The sequence below is a fragment of the Schistocerca serialis genome, chromosome 4 (assembly GCF_023864345.2).
Source record: "Schistocerca serialis cubense isolate TAMUIC-IGC-003099 chromosome 4, iqSchSeri2.2, whole genome shotgun sequence".
Classification (NCBI taxonomy): Eukaryota; Metazoa; Arthropoda; class Insecta; order Orthoptera; family Acrididae; genus Schistocerca; species Schistocerca serialis.
This window is the reverse complement of record NC_064641.1, coordinates 784,977,982-784,999,735: the sequence shown is the minus strand read 5'-3', so window position 1 is coordinate 784,999,735 and position 21,754 is coordinate 784,977,982.

Sequence of the window (21,754 nt, the reverse complement as noted above, 5' to 3'; positions counted from 1 at the left end):
CACACACACACACACACACACACACACACACACACACACGGCACGCTCATGGTGACTGTCCAGGTGCAGGGGTGTTAGTGATGGATAGATTTTGGAAGAATAGATCTTGTTATTTAATTACCTGCTGTGAGTACCAGCTATTTAATGGCAGCGAAGATGTTTTTATATGAAATATACAATAGGGTACATTCCCAATAATACATTAATGGGCCTTAATACTACAATGTTTGGCTTTACTGTACTGCGATTTGTGTCCTTCTGAAATGCTGTTTGTTACCTGTTAGTACTACTGACTTTTTTTAAAATAAAATTAACTGGACCACCTGAATAAAATATAAGTTCCAAAGACTAAAATATTTTTCTGGGATGCATAAATAGTGGCTATTTCAGGATCTCACCAAAAAACTTTGAAGAACCATTGGTCACAAACAGTGAATTATTTTTTGTTAAGGAATAGTTCCATTTTAACTTATCATTTGTGAGTTACATACATTATGGAGGTACGTTGCACATGGTCTGCAATGCACTGTTGCCAGCTATTACTTGGTTGTAGTTGCACTTCTAATTCTTCATTGTGCCTTAGCTGTTAATGATGATGATGGTGATGGTGGTTTTATGTGTGAGATTCTCTAAAGTTGCTAGATCCAAAGAAAACATGTGGAGGCATGGCTTCCTGAATGAAAAGACTCTTTTTGTGATTGTGGACACCTGCGCACTACCATTTACCTCATGCAGTTTGAACGGTGTCCAAAGAGCTGCAGTTTGCAGGACCTCTGCATGGCTAATCCCAACACAATGGTTGTGGCCAGCTTTTAATGTTAGTTTTTTGTCTGAAAATTCCAGTCACATGTAATTTTTCCTTTTTTATCTGGTTTCCCCAGTTAGCATCATACAATGCACTTTATTCTCAGAATATACTAAAACCATACTTCAAGGTAAATAGCAAAATATTATCACCTGTTATGATGTGCTGAACTTCTAACCAGTTATTATGAGGAGTTGTTAACAAACTGAAAAACATTAATTTGAGAGATGTTGTTTTCTGTTTTCAGCTATATTCAATTCAAATATTGTTAAATATCTTGAAATAAATGTTTTAACAGCCCCAGTTTGTTTCTTCATTAATGTTCGTGGGTTAGGAATTAAAACTTGTATCAGAAAAGGCGTATGTGTAAATATACAAAACACACACACACACAATACAACAGCAGTGTGCAGCAATATTAATTTTTGGTCACTATAGCAAGAAGAACTGTGCTTTGTTCAGATGAGGAAATGAAGAGTACCATGCTAACATGGCTTGACAAAAGGGCAATAGCATTTGTTTACTGAGGGAGTCATTATGGCAATTATGTTGAGAAATAATCAGTGTGTGCATGTAGTATTTATAGATAAATCCTTGTAATATGTAGATTTGTTTTACTTTCTAACTCACCAAAGGTTTAAACAAAAACTGTTGATGTTGTGATCAAAAATAGCCTTGTATTCCATTGAACAGTCAACAAATTCCATCTGTTAGAGAGGTTTTTATATGTGAAGTTTGAACCATCTTGAAGAGATATATTGAAAGACATTAGTATAACTATTGTTGCTGAAATGTGTGGAAATATGGTATGACGAGATATGGTGTGTGTATGCCGGTTTTGGGATATGTAAAAAGAGAAGGATCAGAGATTGGCTATTAAATTTTGTTTAAAACTGATTTTTCAGTGAGAAAAGTTTTGAAATGATGCTGAAGGTGGGTAGTCGGATAGAATAAAGTCAGAAAAGTGTGATAATGAATGATGTGCAATGAAAACTGCATGTGTGTCAAATACATATTTAGTGATTATATTATTTCATCATCATCATATTTCAGTCTTTTATATTTTCTTGCTCTCCTGTTTAGAAACCATAGCATCAGAAAATCAAATGGCCACATGTTTCATTTGTTGATCATATGTCTAGAACCAAAACTTTGTCTTCTTTAATCACACTCAATTTGTGGAGTCATTTCATGACTATTTAGTGAAAGTAATAACAGTTTTCATGATATTTAAATGAAAAATAAAATTTTAAATATGAGATAACTGGGTCATAAAAGAGAAAGGATCATTTTAATGTAGTAGTCGTTCAAGATAACATAATATAGTACATGACAGTATCTAGAAAACAAAAAATTATTTGTATCAGTTTTTATAGAATGCAAAATAAATAAATGTCATGCAGCACAACATCTTGGTGCAAGTCTTACAATAGGATGCCACTTCGGCAACTTGTGTGTCCTGAAAACCAGTGGCATCTGGTTTTCCCCAAACGGTCACCCATCCAAGAACCAGCCAGGTCCAACATTGCTTAACTTCAGTGATCAGCAGGGAATCAGTGTTACCAATGTGGCATGACTGTTGGCTATAAAATGCAAAAGTGTATATCATCTAAGCAGAGCCCACCTTCATGCCCGAGTGGAATGCCATGTGAGGGGCCTGAGTTCATTTCCTAGCTTGGTCAGAGATTTTCTCTGTTCGGACACTGGTTGTTGTCTTCATCATTATTTCATCTTCATCAACATACTAGTCACTGAAGTGGCATCAACTAAGAAGACTTGCATCAGGCAACCTGTCTACCTGATGGGAGGCCATAGCCTCATGCATATTTTATTTAATCTGAGTAGAGGCTATTTTCACAGATTCATCGTGTTTTATCTCTTAAGATATGATTGTCTTCATACCGTAATTCACTTGTCCCTCTTATTGTTATGAATTAATAAAATTTTATTAACACAGTCTAGATCAATACAGCATCGCTTCTCTGACACAACTAAGCCTGTCCTGCTGAAATTTCTTTCACTTGCAGCAATAATGGTGCAGACACATAAGACATCTTTCTCAACTTTGGAGAGTTTGGAGGAGGCACAGACATTAACCTTCCAGCAAGATATCACATTCTGTTAACCTTCCAGCAAGATATCACAGTCTGTAAGTTAACAATGGGGAAATCCAAGTTCAAATAACTCTAAAATTCACCTTTATGTTTAGAAGCTGATGAACACCTGTCTTGGAACTTCTTTATGGAAGAGGGGATGTGACCTTTCATCTCTTTTTCCACAACTGTGCTATCTAGAGTCTGATAACCAGTTTCATTTTATTTATTTTCCACACATGGAATTAGGGGTTTCCTGGAACATGGATGAAGAAAATGTAGCCCTGTAATGAGAATCCAATAGCTTGTAACAACTGTTTGGAAGGTTTCTGCACATACAGCATTGTCATCTTTCATTTGGCATGAATCTAGTGAACTAAACTAAGCGAGTGGCACAGTGGTTAGCACACTGGACTTCTACATCTACATCTACATCTACATTTATACTCCGCAAGCCACACATCGGTGTGTGGCGGAGGGCACTTTACGTGCCACTATCATTACCTCCCTTTCCTGTTCCAGTCGCGTATGGTTCCCGGGAAGAACGACTGTCTGAAAGCCTCCGTGCGCGCTCTAATCTCTCTAATTTTACATTCATGATCTCCTCGGGAGGTATAAGTAGGGGGAAGCAATATATTCGATACCTCATCCAGAAACGCACCTTCTCGAAACCTGGTGAGCAAGCTACACCACGATGCAGAGCGCCTCTCTTGCAGAGTCTGCCACTTGAGTTTATTAAACATCTCCGTAACGCTATCACGGTTACCAAATAACCCAGTGATGAAACGCGCCGCTCTTCTTTGGATCTCCTCTATCTCCTCCGTCAGACCGATCTGGTACGGATCCCACACTGATGAGCAATACTCAAGTATAGGTCGAACGAGTGTTTTGTAAGCCACCTCCTTTGTTGATGGACTACATTTTCTAAGCACTCTCCCAATGAATCTCAACCTGGTACCCGCCTTACCAACAATTAATTTTATATGATCATTCCACTTCAAATCGTTCCGCACGCATACTCCCAGATATTTTACAGAAGTAACTGCTACCAGTGTTTGTTCCGCTATCATATAATCGTACAATAAAGGATCCTTCTTTCTATGTATTCGCAATACATTACATTTGTCTATGTTAAGGGTCACTTGCCATTCCCTGCACCAAGTGCCTATCCGCTGCAGATCTTCCTGCATTTCGCTACAATTTTCTAATGCTGCAACTTCTCTATATACTACAACATCATCCGCGAAAAGCCGCATGGAACTTCCGACACTATCTACTAGATCATTTATATATATTGTGAAAAGCAATGGTCCCATAACACTCCCCTGTGGCACGCCAGAGGTTACTTTAACGTCTATAGACGTCTCTCCATTGATAACAACATGCTGTGTTCTGTTTGCTAAAAACTCTTCAATCCAGCCACTCAGCTGATCTGATTTTCCGTAGGCTCTTACTTTGTTTATCAGGCGACAGTGCGGAACTGTATCGAACGCATTCTGGAAGTCAAGAAAAATAGCATCTACCTGGGAGCCTGTATCTAATATTTTCTGGGTCTCATGAACAAATAAAGCGAGTTGGGTCTCACACGATCGCTGTTTCCGGAATCCATGTTGATTCCTACATAGTAGATTCTGGGTTTCCAAAAACGACATGATACTCGAGCAAAAAACATGTTCTAAAATTCTACAACAGATCGACGTCAGAGATATAGGTCTATAGTTTTGCGCATCTGCTCGACGACCCTTCTTGAAGACTGGGACTATCTGTGCTCTTTTCCAATCATTTGGAACCCTCCGTTCCTTTAGAGACTTGCGGTACACGGCTGTTAGAAGGGGGGCAAGTTCTTTCGCGTACTCTGTGTAGAATCGAATTGGTATCCCGTCAGGTCCAGTGGACTTTCCTCTATTGAGTGATTCCAGTTGCTTTTTTATTCCTTGGACACTTATTTCGATGTCAGCCATTTTTTCGTTTGTGCGAGGATTTAGAGAAGGAACTGCAGTGCGGTCTTCCTCTGTGAAACAGCTTTGGAAAAAGGTGTTTAGTATTTCAGCTTTACGCGTGTCATCCTCTGTTTCAATGCCATCATCATCCCAGAATGTCTGGATATGCTGTTTCGAGCCACTTACTGATTTAATGTAAGACCAGAACTTCCTAGGATTTTCTGTCAAGTCGGTACATAGAATTTTACTTTCGAATTCACTGAACGCTTCACGCATAGCCCTCCTTACGCTAACTTTGACATCATTTAGCTTCTGTTTGTCTGAGAGGTTTTGGCTGCGTTTAAACTTGGAGTGGAGCTCTCTTTGCTTTCGCAGTAGTTTCCTAACTTTGTTGTTGTACCACGGTGGGTTTTTCCTGTCCCTCACAGTTTTACTCGGCACGTACCTGTCTAAAACGCATTTTACGATTGCCTTGAACTTTTTCCATAAACACTCAACATTGTCAGTGTCGGAACAGAAATTTTCGTTTTGATCTGTTAGGTAGTATGAAATCTGCCTTCTATTACTCTTGCTAAACAGATAAACCTTCCTCCCTTTTTTTTATATTCCTATTAACTTCCATATTGAGGGATGCTGCAACGGCCTTATGATCACTGATTCCCTGTTCTGTACATACAGAGTCGAAAAGTTCGGGTCTGTTTGTTATCAGTAGGTCCAAGATGTTATCTCCACGAGTCGGTTCTCTGTTTAATTGCTCGAGGTAATTTTCGGATAGTGCACTCAGTATAATGTCACTCGATGCTCTGTCCCTACCACCCGTCCTAAACATCTGAGTGTCCCAGTCTATATCTGGTAAATTGAAATCTCCACCTAAGACTATAACATGCTGAGAAAATTTATGTGAAATGTATTCCAAATTTTCTCTCAGTTGTTCTGCCACTAATGCTGCTGAGTCGGGAGGTCGGTAAAGGGAGCCAATTATTAACCTAGTTCGGTTGTTGAGTGTAACCTCCACCCATAATGATTCACAGGAACTATCCACTTCTACTTCACTACAGGATAAACTACTACTAACAGCGACAAACACTCCACCACCGGTTGCATGCAATTTATCCTTTCTAAACACCGTCTGTACCTTTGTAAAAATTTCGGCAGAATTTATCTCTGGCTTAAGCCAGCTTTCTGTACCTATAACGATTTCAGCTTCGGTGCTTTCTATCAGCGCTTGAAGTTCTGGTACTTTACCAACGCAGCTTCGACAGTTGACAATTACAATACCGATTGCTGCTTGGTCCCCGCATGTCCTGACTTTGCCCCGCACCCGTTGAGGCTGTTGCCCTTTCTGTACTTGCCCAAGGCCATCTAACCTAAAAAACTGCCCAGCCCACGCCACACAACCCCTGCTACCCGTGTAGCCGCTTGTTGCGTGTAGTGGACTCCTGACCTATCCAGCGGAACCCGAAACCCCACCACCCTATGGCGCAAGTCAAGGAATCTGCAGCCCACACGGTCGCAGAACCGTCTCAGCCTCTGATTCAGACCCTCCACTCGGCTCTGTACCAAAGGTCCACAGTCAGTCCTGTCGACGATGCTGCAGATGGTGAGCTCTGCTTTCATCCCGCTAGCGAGACTGGCAGTCTTCACCAAATCAGATAGCCGCCGGAAGCCAGAGAGGATTTCCTCCGATCCATAGCGACACACATCATTGGTGCCGACATGAGCGACCACCTGCAGATGGGTGCACCCTGTACCCTTCATGGCATCCGGAAGGACCCTTTCCACATCTGGAATGACTCCCCCCGGTATGCACACGGAGTGCACATTGGTTTTCTTCCCCTCTCTTGCTGCCATTTCCCTAAGGGGCCCCATTACGCGCCTGACGTTGGAGCTCCCAACTACCAGTAAGCCCACCCTCTGCGACTGCCCGCATCTTGCAGACTGAGGGGCAACCTCTGGAACAGGACAAGCAGCCATGTCAGGCCGAAGATCAGTATCAGCCTGAGACAGAGCCTGAAACTAGTTCGTCAGACAAACTGCAGAGGCTTTCTGTTCAGCCCTCCGGAATGTCTTTCGCCCCCTGCCACACCTTGAGACGACCTCCCACTCTACCACAGGTGAGGGATCAGCCTCAATGCAGGCAGTATCCCAGGCAACCACAGTCGTAGTCCGATCAGCGGATGCGTGGGACGAGCTGGCCGTCCCCGACAAACCCCCATCCGGACCCCCACAGTGATGCCCATTGGCAACAGCCTCAAGCTGTGTGACCGAAGCCAACACTGCCTGAAGCTGGGAGCGAAGGGAAGCCAACTCAGACTGCATCCGAACACAACAGTTGCAGTCCCTATCCATGCTAAAAACTGTTCTGCAAAGAACGTCTGAAATAATCTACAGAGAGCGCAAACAAATCAACAAAATTTAAACGGTTATTAAAATACAAGATTGCCTAGTAAATGCAGTAATGCTGCTACTTGCGCACTGCTGACACTGCTCGGCGGCGGAAGGAGACTACGCGAAATTACACTATTCAGGTACTAAAACGCGATGCTACACTCTCAAATACTATAATACGCCCGAAATTTATGAATTAAACAATGCAAGTACCAAAAACACGCAAAGAAATTAAGAATTAAACTATGTAACAAATGAGTGAGCTAGGAGTATACGACTTGCTGCTGCAGCTGCTTATCCAATGGCGGCAGGGAGCACACTGACTGTGACCAACCGACACTGGGCGTTCAAAACAAAAACAGAAGACAAACGACTACGCGAATTTACACTATTCAGGTACTAAAACGCGATGCTACAACTCTCAAATACTATAATACGCCCGAAATTTATGAATTAAACAATGCAAGTACCAAAAACACGCAAAGAAATTAAGAATTAAACTATGTAACAAATGAGTGAGCTAGGAGTATACGACTTGCTGCTGCAGCTGCTTATCCAACGGCGGCAGGGAGCACACTTCATTTGAGAGGGCAATAGTTCAAACCGATATCCAGACATCCCAATTTAGGTTTTTTTTTATTTCCCTAAACTACTTCAGGCAAATGCCAGGATGCTTCCTTTGACAAAGGGAATGGCTGATTTTCTTCCCCATCCTCCCCTAATGTGAGGTTGTGCTCTGTCTCTAATGACCTCATTGTTGACAGGACATTAAACACTAATCTCCTCCTACTCTTCTTAAATGCCCAAGGCACTACAGAAGGCAGGGTTGGTTTCATTTCAACCATAAATTATTTGTGGCTTCTTTAAAAGGTATCAGGGATTTAATTATGTCATCCATTACATCAGGCTGATACAAAGACATCACTTCCTGTTTTATTTTCTCTTATAACAAATTCTCAGGCAACTCTTCTTTAAGAAACTTTTCTTCTAATTTGTGCCTTAAAGTAGTGTTCTGCACATGACAGATTATTGTGGCATTCAAAACCTGTCTTTATGTTTGGCCCTTGATCCATTACAAATGTCATTTTGCTTAGTTCCAGAGGAGTCATATGTAGCTCTAATATTTTGTCATATTACTCTGTAAGAATATTTTCACTTGGCTTTGTAACATAAGGATATTTTTGTTGTAAGGATCACATTGTTTCTTGGTTTACTCCTGTCCTCAAAATCTACAATAATACTGGATATGACACTGAGGTAATGTGTCTTGCAATAATTGTCAGTCTAAAGACTGCACACCATAGCCAATTCGTTTTGGTCAATGGCTTTCTTTACTGTAGGCAAAATCTCACATCTCATTTCATTGGCTTCATCTTGAATATGTCAAAAATTCATTCTCATTGAGGACAAAATCTTTTGAGCTCATGTTTCGCCATTTCGGAACCATTCCCAATTAGATCTTTGGAAAGACTAATAAAGCCATCTCTGCTGACAACATTGTAGGAATGTAGATCTAATGGTCACATTAGGGTGCACTTGTTCCTTACTGTCTTTTTATCACTCTTCAAAACCCTAGTGGATGTTGATTCTGTATAAATAAAACTCAATTTCTGCATGTTAGAAAGGTGAACATTGAGAATGGCTTGACCAGTTTGGCAGTTCTTTTTTTCCCCTCCTTATTCACCAGCACAAGGTTTGTACGAAAAAAAACTTGTGGAAAATCCACCAGAAAAGTCAGAAATTTGAATGGTATTTTTGTATGAAAATCTCTGTGAAAGAAATGTCAGTCTGTTTGACAGTCCTGCTGTCATGTGTTTCAAAAAAAAAAATAAAATAAAATAAAACCTGTGACACCCAGTTTGGCAGTTCTGGTGTTGCATTTTTTCATAACAACAGCAAACTCCGCATTGAATAATGATAGTTTGCAAGAAAGGAATACAAGTGAAAGTAAAATATTTGTGTGTTATCAGTGGTGATCACATCTTTGGTGTATGGCGGAGATTGAATTGATATATGTTCATAATGATTTGGTGCGCTCAAACATTAAGTCAATTTCAGTTCACGATTTATTTTTTTAGAAAAAGTGCAGCCAGTGAGGTGTCAAAATATTGGTCAGTGTACATGCAACACAAGCCAACTACGTGATTGTGGGGCTGACAAAGAGTGTAGACAGCGTTTGGAGGCAAACTGAATAAGAATTTCTCAAGTGTGATACATTACAACTCTGGAACAATGAATTCCATATTATTTCATTTCAATAAATTCTTGATCTTACTGAAATTGTTTCATTTCAGTTCACACAAATTCAAGGAAAGAACCAGCTGAATGAATCCTTTCTCAACCAACTGGCTGAGTGGCTGGCTGACAAAAAATGCACAGCCTAAACAGCTGGAGATATAAATGTGTTGTACAATAAATGCTTTCTAATAAATTAGCTGTGAGAAAGAACATGCTAAGCTGTGCTGTGAAAATGTGTGGGTTTTCTTTTTGCAGCTATTTTAACAGAAAGCAGGAAAGATGTCTTTATGGCTAGCTTTATAGTCCTTCCTGTTTGTAGATTAAAACAGTGCGAAATACTGTCATTGAAGCTACTATCCTCTCAGATGCAGATGCTGGAAAGATCTCTCTCATACCAATGTACCAATGATTCCAACCAATTTACCAATGTATTTTGACTTATATTGCCAATCAATAACAATAAGTAAGGCCAGAGGGGGGGAGGGGGTAGGAGGAGATAGAGGAGGAGTGAGGAAATGGATATAAAGGAAGGGAAGGAGGATATGGACAGAGAGATGAGGGAGGAGGAGATGAGTAGTAAGAATGTGGGATAAGAGATGTAGAGGGAGCAGGGGGATGGTGATGGACAGAGATAGAGGGGAGGAAGAGAGGAGATAGACAAAGGGAGGGGGAGGAGGAGAGGGATAGAGAGAGGAGGTAGAAGGAGGTTAGGACGACTCCTATGCAGATTTAGCAATTATGAAGCATTGCCAGGTTTTCTAGTGTTTGATATTTTTGCAGTTATGTCTTACTATGTCCATGATGCTTCCCTTGTATAACAATAATGCTTTGCATTCCTCTCTAGTACACTGAATGTAACCTACTGGACCACAAGTATCTCTCTCAGCCACTATCTGGCATTACATAATTACTATTTGTTCTGCCAAATAAGTTTCTGTCTTTTTCCCTTATCCCATTAAGATAATGAAGCACTTTTCTTGAAAATGAGAGATCAAGAAAAAAGCAAAAGAAAATATTATGATTCCTACAATGATTCCAATTTGAAACTTGACAGATGATTCCTTCCATAAATAGGGAATATCATTCAAATTCTTCAGTTACATCAAAGGAATACTTTTTAATTATGTTCTCAAAATTTATTTTCAGTTTCAGTTCTTTTTAACTGCAATAGCTGTTCATATTCCTGAACCTTACCCAATAACAGAGCTATTTAGCTGTTTTGGTACCAATATAGCTTAATTAAATAAGATGACCAAAAGAGATGCATCATTTTTTATAATCTTTATCTGAGAGTCATGAAAATAAAATTAAAGCATACTTATTCCAGACAGTTGTAAGAGCAAACAAGGAAAATTTAAGGGAAATCTGCTAACGTTTGATTGAGTACCTCATTCATCTGATATGAAATGAGATAAATGTCTAGTAAAATTTAACAAATGGTACCTTGAAACTGCTTGCCTCGGTAGCTGAGAGGTCAACACAGCAGTCTGCCATATGGAGGACGCAGGTCTGATTTGTGGCAGTGCCAGGGATTATTCCTTGGTAGGAGGGCAGGTACGGGGTCTACTCACCTCCGTGAGGCCAACTGAGGGGCTACTCAACAGATTAGCAGTGATTCCAAAGTCAAGAAACCCAACAATAACCAGGAGAGTTGAGTGCTGATGACATGCCCCTCCATACTACATCCGATGACCCATTGGCAGAGGATGATAGGCAGGCCCAGGTGGCCTGTCTAGGTCCAGAATGCGTGTGGAACTTTACCTTTTACCTATCTTGAAAATACCCATCTGGAACTACCCCAGCTTATTCTGGATAGAGTGTTCATCATGTCTGTCAGCATTCATAGAATAAGTGTCAATGTGTCTTAAAAGTTGTATGGGCACAGTTGGAGTTTACAGGCTTGTTGCACTAGATTTCATTCTGTGGCTCTTGTCTCATTGCAGCTCATGGCTACAAGAATGTGACATGGTGAATATGGAAGCAGAAATGATAGGCTCTGCAGTTGCAAAGAGAATCCCTGTATTGGGCTATAAGTTTTGATTAATGAGGTCATCATCAGGTCACAAAATGCCAGTTTAATATGTGCATGTCATTATGAGTGTCTAATACAGGGAGTTTCAATAGGTAAGGTTTCATTTCTGCAACATATCATCACAGGGAATGAAATGCAGGTGCATCTTGTGACACCTAAGATGAAGAAAACATTGATTTTATAGACATACATCTCATTTCACACCCGTAAGAGGTTTAAAACAACAGTGTATCCAAAGGCAGTAATAGTAACAGTCTTTTTGAACACACAGGTTGTGCCACTAGTTGTTCTTTTCACCAGTGGAGAGACCACATATGCTACTAATTATTGTGCCTGTCTGGAACAGTTGCAGAAGACTATCTGGAGGAAATGATCGCTGTTGCTTTAAAAAAATGTCACATTCTATGATGACTCCCAACCACAAACGTTACGTATGATTTGGTCTGCTTACGGTGATTTGTACTGTAGCATCCTCCTTATAACTCAGATTTTGTAGCAACTGGTTTACATCTCTTCAGACCATTAAAGAAACACATGGCCAGCTGGCATAACTAAACCAATACTTACATTCAGTAGTCTGTTGTTTAAGTGGCTCCTAACGCTGAAACCTGATTTATTTTATGCTGAGTTCAACAGATTACTTTACCAATAGAATAAATGCTTAGACAGCGTGGTGACCATGTGGAAAATTAGCATGTGCCAATGCCTTAATATCTTTGTGTACATTTTTTTATTTCCAAATAAAACTTTTCTTAAACAGGATTTCTAATTGTACTTTTTGAATCACCCTCAAACACATATTGTCATTGCAGAAACAATACTGCACAACAGGCTCTGTGTCTATTCACTGTATAAATGCAAAAGCACATGTAGGCATAGCACATTGTTGTTCCTTGTTACCTATCTCACAGTGCTGGAAAGCATTTCATAAGCTAAGGAAATTCATGGAAATGGACAGCACTTCACAAGATGCTCTTATCACTGAGAAAGCAACTGTTACACAATGGAAAATCCAGGATGGAATATAACAGTATTATGAGAAGGAAAGTTGCTACTCAACATATAGTGAAGATGCTGAGCTGCAGAGAGGCGCAACAAAAAGACTCACGCAATTATAGCTTTCAACCCTTAAGAAACACAAACACACACACACACACACACACACACAAGACTGCAGTCTCAGGAAACCAAAACCACACTGCGAGCAGCAACACCAGTGCACGATGGGAGCGGCTTGGGTGGTGGTAAGGAGGAGGCTGGAGTGGGGAGGGGGAGGGATAGTATGAAGGGGGTGGCAAACAGCGAAGGGCTGCAGGTTAGACTGTGGGCAGGGGAGAGGTGGGGAGGGGGGTGGGCAGGGAGGGGGGGGGGAAGTAGTTGAAAAGGAGAGAAATAAAGAGACTGGAGCTGGTGGTGGAATCACGTCTGTGCAGTGCTGGAATGGGAACACAGAAAGGGCTGAATGGGTGAGGACAGTGAGTAATGAAGGTTGAGGCCAGGAGGGTTATGGGAACATAGCATGTATTGCAGGGAAAGTTCCCACTTGCACAATTGAGAAAAGCTGGTGTTGGTGGGAAAGACCCATATGGCATATCCTGTGAAGCAGTCATTGAAATGAATGATATCATGTTTGGCAGCATGTTCAGCAACAGGGTGGTCCACTTGCTTCTTGGCCAAAGTTTGTCAGTGGCCATTCATGTGGACAGACAGCTTGTTGGTTGTCATGCCTACATAGAATGCAGCACATTGGTTGCAGCTTAGCTTGTAGACCAAATGACTGGTTTCACAGGTAGCCGTGCCTTTGATGGGATAGGTGATGTTAGTGACCAGAATGGAGTAGGTGGTGGTGGGAGGATGTATGGGATAGGTCTTGCATCTAGGTCTATTACAGGCTATGAGACATGAGGTAAAGGATTGGGAACAGAGGCTGTGTAAGGATAGATGAGTATATTGTGTAAGTTTGATGGATGGCAGAATACCACTGTGGGAGGGGTGTGGAGGATAGCGGCAGGACATTTCTCATTTCAGGGCATGTCAAGAGGTAATCAAAACCCTGTGGGAGAATGTAATTCAGTTGCTCCAGTCCTGGGTGGTACTGAGTGACAAGGGGAATGCTCATCTGTGGGCGGACGGTGGGACTTTGGGAGGTGGTGGGAAACTGGAAAGATAAGGCATGGGAGATTTGTTTTTGTACAAGGTTGGGAGGATAATTAGCTTTTCTGAATTGAACATGCAGTAACTTTCGCTGCAATATGTCTTATGTTCTCATAACCCTCCTGGCCTCAACCTTTGTTAGTCACTGTCCTCATCCAGCCAGCCACTTCCTGTTCCCACTCCACCACTACACAGCCGTCATTCCGCCACCACACCCAGTCTTTTTATTTCTCTCCTTTTCTGCTACTTCCCCATTCCCCTCCCCACCTCTCCCCTACTCTCAGTCTAACCTGCAGCACTTCGCTGTCCACCACTCCACCATACTATCCCTTCCTCTCCCCACTCCAGCCTCCTCCTTACCCCTACCTAGTTACCACATGCACGGGTGCTGCTGCTCGCAGTGTGGTTTCAGTTGCCTGAAAGTGCAGTCGGCTGTGTGAGTTACATTTGTGTGAGTGTGTGCGTGCATATGTTTGTCTACTGTCAACAAAGGCCTTAATGGCTGAAAGCTATAATTGTGAGGGTCTGTTTGTTGTGCCTATCTGCGACTCAGCATCTCCACTATATGGTGAACAGCAACTTTCCTTCTCGTAATATAGAAAGAAATTGTTGTTCTATTAAAAGTAGCACATGAAATCAGAGGTTTTTGTTTTTTTTGGGAGTGGTTGACAGCTTCTTGCCACTTCTCCAATCTTCAATCCCCTATATGTGTTCCTAAATCTGGCTGGTCTTCTGGCACAGCAATCTCACTTTAGACAACAGCGTCATCTGTGAATGGCCTCAAAGAGCTTCTCGTACTTCATTGTTTTGCAGTTATGTGGAATTTGCACCTTTTTTTCACCTAGTTTGACTTACACAATATTGTTTCAGCTTCATCTTCATTGTAAATAATTGTCATATTGTCATTCCTGTGGTAACAGCAGCCAAAACTGATGTGTGGTGATGGAGACTCCAATGCCTGTCCAAGTCTAATGGATCCACTTTTCATCCTTCTGTCTGCAGTTACTGTTTGGAAGATTTCACTGTATTTAGTAGCTGATGATTCAAATTTCATATCATTTGCCTCATTGCGACCGTTGTCAGAGAATTGGCTACTGCATGCCTTACAGAATTTATACATTTCGTGCCTAGTAATTCTTCTTATTGCTTTTCCTTGTTCTTGCAATTCTGAATTTTTCATACATAGCACATTTTTATGCAGTTATGATGACATGTTACTCTTTGTAGTGCATTTTTAAGTCTGGGTTAGAGTTAGTGAATGAATGAAATGATTGTATGACGTTACTGGTTGGGAAACCCTTCTGAGGTAGTTCGGCCATCTATGGCAAGTTTTTTTATTTATTTGATGCCACTTTGGTGATTTGTACATCAATGATGATGAAATGATGATGAGGTCAACACAACACTCATTCCCAGAGTGGGTAAAATCCGACCTGCCCAGGGATCAAACACATGACTCCATGTTCAAGAAGCAGCAAAGCTAACCACTAGGCTATGAGCTGTGCACAATAGAGCTACTCATTTCCATTAAATAAAGCTATTTGTTCCTAGCACAAGATACTTTGATCCCAGATGGATCAAGGAAATAAGGTGGATCCAGTATTCTTTGACATCCAAAAAGAATTTGTCTCAGTACTACACCACCACTTATTAACAAAAGTTAATGGGATATCAAATACTTCAGCCCCCTACAAATCACTCCTGTAGGGACTACAAAGACAAAGTTAGACAAATGTAGAGTGCACTGAGAAATGTAAACTGTCACTCTTCCTACACTCCAAGCACATTGAAACAGGAAGAAACCCTAATGAGTGATGATGCAATGCTAAATATCCTCTGCCATACAATTTACAGTGATTTTTGGAGAATGTAGGTAGATACAGATATTAGCTACCCTTTTTCTCAGCTTCCACCATAATTTTCTTTGTCCCACTGTAAAGGAACATTGAGCTCATAATGTTGGGAGAATATTAAGTTTCTCATCTGTGTGTGTCCATGAAAAATTTCTTCCCATTTTTCATCCTCTGAATTGTCCTTGAGTTGTGTAAGTAACTGATGGTGAGTTAGTTGATAGGGATGCTTCATTACTACTATCTGACCATCACGGTAAGATAAACCATTTGTTATGAGACTCACATTTATTTAATGAAAGACTGCTGAACTTAGAAATAAATTATCAATTGCAGTTGTATTATGATCTTCTATTCTTCTTGAGAATGTTACTGTGGGGCTCAAACCAAAGCTGCAATACAATCACTTGCCAGTTATTTATACTACATGTTGTTAGTGCCCACTGTAATTGCTTAATTAAGTTTAAAACATTTCCTAACTCTGATAAATCAACAGGGAATCTACCTGTATCTGTAATTCAGGTGCAGCAACAGTGGTCTTGGGATCTCATCGAACCTACAATTACTGTTCCCCTGCATTCATCAGCAGCAGTGTCAAAAACTTCATCTGCTGTTCACCTTCCATCAACATCTCGGGACCTATGACGATCAGTATTAGTCCTCCCCCCTTCCCCCTTGCCCCCCCCCCCCTCCCCACAAAAAACAGTCTTCAGCAGTGCAAGACCCTTCACCACCTGATGTATCTCCACCATCAGCAGTAGTAACAGAGGGAAGCAAAAGAAACGCAAGAACCATGAAACACACAACTCTACAGGATTTTTGGTATCTGCCCTCAGTTCCAGGACTAACTTAAGTCATAAACCTACAGGTACACTTTCTATAATGTCTAACTGCAGTTTACAACAAAACAGGGATGCCAGAACAAAGAGTTTAGTAAATTACTAACTTTGTATTTTTCACCAGTATCTAATGTGCCCAAGAAGCAAACTGGACCAGTTGTATGTTTGCATTAATAACAGCAATGCATTTAAAAATGGCCATGTATTATATTTTACTGAATATAATTTGAAAGAAGAATTGAAATTTTGCAACTATGTAAGTACAACTTAGCAGCACATTACATTAGGAATACAATGGATAAAGGTGGAGTAATAATGTATGTTATAAATAATATAGCATACAAGTATACAGATGAAAACAAAAGTATTATGTTGACCAACATTTTGAGGCTTGTTGCATTGAACTTCATGTTGATACTTTGCCTATTTATGTGATTACTGTTTGCAGAACTCCCTCAGGAAAGTTTAGTATATCCCTCAAGCAATTAGAATCACTTTTAACTCTCCTGTTCTCAAAAACTAAAGAAATAATCATGCTTGGTAGCTTTACGTAAATTTTCTTACTTATAATAATGACAGAGCAGATTTTAAGACTGTAATGAGCTCTTTTAATCTGAGGGCAGTTTTAGTCTTTCCCACAAGCATGACAAGGGACTGCACAAGGCTGACTGGCAGTATTTTTGTAGACAGCAACAGAATTTATGACATTTGTGTAACACAAATCTTAAATGGCATTTCCGACCATGATGGGCAGGTGTGAAAAGGCATGACATATTTGTCAAATCTTAAATGGCCTTTCCAACCATGATGGGCAGGTGTGAAAAGGCATGACATAAGCCATGCTAACAGGAGTTGTTTTATCAACATATCTTTTAGAGTAACCAACTCTGAGAATCTGGAATCCTTAAGCAGACATTTACAGCAGTTAGAATGGGACACATTATATAAGGCTAAAAAACAGTTATGATGAATTTGTTACCCTTTTTGAATCTGCATTTCCTATGAAAATTTCAAAAAGTACCAACCTAAGTAATTACAGGAGACAATGGTTCACTAAAGTAATCGAAACATCTTGTAAAACAAAACAAATGCTTTATCTTTCATTCAGAAATTCTAATGAGCATCAGGATAGTGAGCACTACAAATTATACTGCAGCGTCCTAAAGAATGTAATCAAAAATCCAAGAGCATGTGTATTAAATCTGAAACTGACAGTTCACATAACAAAATAAAAACTATTTGGAAGGTGGTCAAAAAGGAGACAGTAAAAATTTCAGAAGATATAGACAGTATCAAAGTATGTCATAATGGAAGCATTGTAGATGAAGGTGATACAGATGTCAATATCTTCAACAACCATTCTTTGACAGTAGCAGATCAAATTGGCTGTAAAAGAGGTAGGGTTCAAGCCATGAATCTTCTTGAAAAAGCAGTGCAGAACAAATTAGTCAGCTGCATATACCCCATACTACCTTACTGCCTGCAGCTTTGCTCACACAGACTGTATGGCTGGCGGAGATCTTTTGTTTTTATTTCATCAAATTTTTTGTTGTTGTTCACAAATTGCATCACCTTCTAAGCTTTTCATGCTAATGAACCCATATAAGCATGGTCTTTTCCGAATGTACTTCTGACCAAAAAGTGATTTTGGTGGCTAGAGTCATAAGTTTTTATTAATCATGCCTTTTGCATTCATGTGAAGATGTTTCTGTAGCAACTTTCGTACCCTGACTAATATTTCTTTATATCTAACTGAGAAGTGAAATACCAATTTTCATAAATTTAGCTTTAAAGTTTCTGTAGTGTAACAAATTTTTCTTAAAAATTTTCATCCCCTATTGCTCTCCCTTAGGGGATGAATTTACAGGAAAGCTTTCACTCACTATTTCACCCCATGGGGTTAAATTTCCAAAAATTGTGACACATGTATTTCTTTATTTCTGACTGAGAAATCAAATAGCAGTTTTTGTAGGTCAAGCTTCAAAATTGCCTTAATAGTGACATTTTTCAAAAAAGCAAAAATAGAAAAATTCCTCATCTCCTGTTTCACCCCTTTAGGTTTGGAATTTCGAAAAATCCCTTCTTAAGTGATGCCTACAGTATAAAATCCACTAAAGTACTGAAGCACTGCTGCAAATTGATTCTTAAAATTCTTTGTCACATATTTAATGATTTCATAAATCAAGGTACTGTTCCTAATGGAGTCATATATGCAGTTTTTAAGCCACTGTGCAAAAATGGAGATAAACATGAGGTTTCCAACTACAAGCCAATTTCATTGCTAACAAGGCTTTCTAAAACCCTTGAGAAATTTGTGTTCAAGGGAATCATGGATCGTCTTAAAACCATAACATTCTTAATAAAAATCAATTTGGATTCCAAAAGGATATTTCAAATGAACATGCCATTTTCCCATTTGTCAACCAACTGCTTGAAACTCTAAACGATAAAATGTCACCAGTTGGAATCCATTTGACTGTGTACACCATAAAATTCTACTTATGAAGACTGAGCACTATAGCTTATATGGTAAAGTAGGGATGTGGCTCGAATTGTATCTAGATGACAAAAGAGTATTCAATAATTCTGCATTGGCACCAACCTGCTCTGACTGGAGCACACCGAGTGAGGTGACGCAGTGGTTAGCACACTGGACTCGCATTCGGGAAGATGACGGTTCAATCCTGCATCCGGCAATCCTGATTTAGGTTTTCCGTGATTTCCCTAAATTGCTCCAGGCAAATGCCAGGATGGTTCTTTTGAAAGGGCACGGCCGACTTCCTTTCCCGTCCTTCCCTGATCTGATGAGACAGATGACCTCGCTGTTTGGTCTCTTCCCCCAAACAACCCCCCTCCCCCAAACCAACTGGAGCACAGTGAAATGTGGAGAATCACAGGGCTCAATGCTTGGTCCCTCACTTTTCCTAATCTTTATCAATGAGCTACCATGGTGTATGACACAAAAAACACACTTTGCCCTATTTGCTGACAACACAACCATTATGATAGACAATGTACCGGACTAATCTGTGACCACTATAAGCAAAGAAGCTCTAGATTGGCTCACATCAGAGGTTTTGCTGGTTGGTTTATTGGGAGGGAGGGGACTATTGGATTAGGGAAGAATGGAGAAGGAAATCAGCCATCCCCATTCAAAGGAACCACCCTGGGATTTGCCTGAAACGATTTAGGGAAATGACAGAAAACCTAAATCAGTATGTTCGGACATGGGTTTGAACCATTCTCTTTCTGAATACAAGTCAAGTGTGCTAACCGCCATGCCACCTTGTTCTGGCAAATCCATAGTAGACATACATCATTGAACAGCTGACACAGATCATTTCACACCCATTATAGTGCTCCATGTTGAGTCAAACTTGTGGATGAATGTGAATGAATTAACACACATACAGAAGACCGCCACACTGTCCTGTGCTCACACTATGTGGTTCAATAACCATTTTTGCTGCTTATGATCCTTTTCTTACTACTGTTTCTAAACAATCCATCACTTTCATAATAGCCAGCCCTCTAAAAGACGTTTTGTCACTATATGACAAACCCATTTCTCAGATGTCAATCACTCTGATCCATTTGAATTCAGTTATTTTCTGATATTGCACCCTTTGATATTGATAATGCACCCTGGCATATACTTTCATGTTTCCACTTTGGTTGATATTTTTTCACTGAGTGACGGTGGTGAAATATTGATACGATGCCACTGGATGTGTACGTAAGCTGTATCTCTGCATTTATTTTTAGTATATTGTTCTACACTCTACAAGTTTGTTTTTAACTGCATTTGACTCAGGTAAGAATGGTATATTTGCACAGTGAATTGCCAGAAGCAACTAGGCTTCTAGGCTGACCAAAGCATATCCATCCTATCCCATTGTGTTCACTAGCCTGCTTCTAGGATAGATTCATCCAACAGACAGGGCTGCAGAATAAATATAGTCACAGTTGAAACAGACACTATTTCATGAAAAGGATGATGGAATTTCAGCAGACTTGTGCATATCAGAACATCACATGGAAATCACTGAAAACTGAACAGATACACGCTGATGGATACAAGCTGATGTCATACTATTGTAGAACCAATAAGAAAAGAAATGTGGAGTGGCTATATATTCAAAATATGGAGTTAATTCCCAGGTCCTTTAAGTTAATGAGTATTGTATTGAATAGTTTTCCGGATGCTTAGCCACAATCATGGAATCAGAAAACACACAAGCTTGTAATACTGACATTTTTCAGACCGGTAGTAAGGTGTATCACAAGCTTCATAAAGCAGCTATGAGCTGTTTTAATAATGTTACGTAGACTTAACTGGAAAATTATTGTTTGTGGAGACTTTAATGTTCATTTTATGTCAGATAATGCCTGGCTGAGGGCAGCTAGAGTAGTTGATGACCAACTTTAGATTATTTTCAACAGCAAAATTCTCCACAAGGATTGGAGGATATAGTGCAACAGCTATTGACAGTTTGTTTTTAGACTCAATAACGTGCAACCACTTAGCTGTAAAATCAGTAGTACTGAACAGTTTTTTTAACCGTGATGTTGAAATGTTCACCACAAAATTTACTGATCAGTTTAGTACGATAAAGATCACAGAAGAAAGATATTGTATCACAAAATCATAAACAATGATTCAATCACAGATTTTAGTGAGAAATTTTGCCAAGAAAGCTAGAGAGAAATTTATATTTACTTATTTATTTATATACATATTCTGTAGATTCTTCTATGCATGTACAGTACTAGGATATGGAATAAGCTAAATAATATATAAATGTCAATTACTTAGATGTAGTTAAGTTAATTTACAAAAATAGTTTCAGGCAAAACAAAAACATGAAACTAGGGAAAAAACAGAAACAAAGCAAAAAAAGACATCATACAAGTATTAACACATGATGTACAATACGTAACGAACAAGTAGTAAAAATATGTGCATACAAAATCTATATGTCTCTCAAAAAATTCATCTGATAAATAAAAAGGTTTATATGTAGCCCTGTAATGCTATTTGGCAATGAATTAAATATTTTGATACTGGAATACTGAACACATTTCTGTACTCATCTTAGATTTTTGAATCTCAATGGATGACAGCCTTCCTGGTCATATTGTGATCACAATACATTTCATTGGTTTCATAGTGCACAGGATTCTCATCCACGAAGCTCATACGGAATAAGTATATTGGAAAGTTGTAGTAAGTATCCAAGGTTTCTTAAAGAGATTACATCAGGAATTCTTTGTCATCTTCTGCACATAATTTGGACATCATTTTTCTGCAAGAAGAAAATCTTCTTTGATGTGGATGAAATGCTCCAGAAGATAATTCCATGGTACATGATAGAGTGGAGGTACCCAAAGTGAGTTGACTTTGTGACATTGATG